Raw genomic sequence first — 1039 nt, forward strand, 5'->3', positions numbered from 1 at the left:
TTAATCTATCTTTGTAAATGCTGACTTGACTATAAACTAATACTAAACATGTAAATGAATTCTTATCTATCTTATCTTGTAACTCTCTTTGATTACTTCTACAGCTGATTAGTCTGCGGAATAAATAGACATAATGGTCTATACCTATTTATGGATAAGAATTCAGGAAATTACTATTTAAAGTAATTTCCTCCAAATATTATCTGCCTTTTGGATAATATTAATTAACAATCTTTTATTGTTAATTTCATGTAACGATACACCCCGTTACAGATAGAGCATCAAAACTGCTTGCAGAGCAAATTTTTCTCTCATCATTGATGGAAAATAATTAATATACGACTCAATATCGGTCATTAAACAAAGAATAGTTGTGACTGATGATGTCCTTTATGCGTTGCGTTGAGCTTGGGCTCAAAGTGACCATTCATCTGCCAATGCAACCGATTTGGGCAGATATAGCTAACTCTTTCGCAATTGACCCCTTTTGTGAGAAAAAGTACTCGCCAAGATACTGGAAAGCGTTGTGAACTTGATGGTCCAGCGTCGACGTACACGAAAGACGTTTTCAATTCTTCGCATGATGTTAAGCCAGGAGGTAAGACCCTTAGGCTAGTTACGCTCATGTTTTTCTCTACAATCTTTCTAGTGACCGCATTAGCGGTAGAAGCATTCGCTGCCATATCACCGCGTTTATATGACTACAAATGCAAATTACATTTTGAGATGGCACGCTACTGTTGTGCATGTCAGCCTGCAAGACTTGGGGCTACTTCGCAAGTCCCGTCACGTCCTCTTTCCGTTGCTATCGTAGATTGACGCTCAGTCAGTATAACTTTCATCATAAGTTTTTCAGCAGATGAGCACAACCGTGCAAGGGTCCTGGTTCTTGTTAATAGATTCAGGAAAATGGTGCAGTTTTCTTCGGTGTCCGCACTGTTGGTCAGTATGATTTTTGCAGTAGGATGACGATAAAATTCTATAATTTGATTGCTTAGTCTCCTGTCTGTCAGCCTCCTTACCACTCATTATCCTAACA

This window comes from Bremia lactucae, linkage group LG1 (assembly GCF_004359215.1).
Source record: "Bremia lactucae strain SF5 linkage group LG1, whole genome shotgun sequence".
Classification (NCBI taxonomy): Eukaryota; Oomycota; class Peronosporomycetes; order Peronosporales; family Peronosporaceae; genus Bremia; species Bremia lactucae.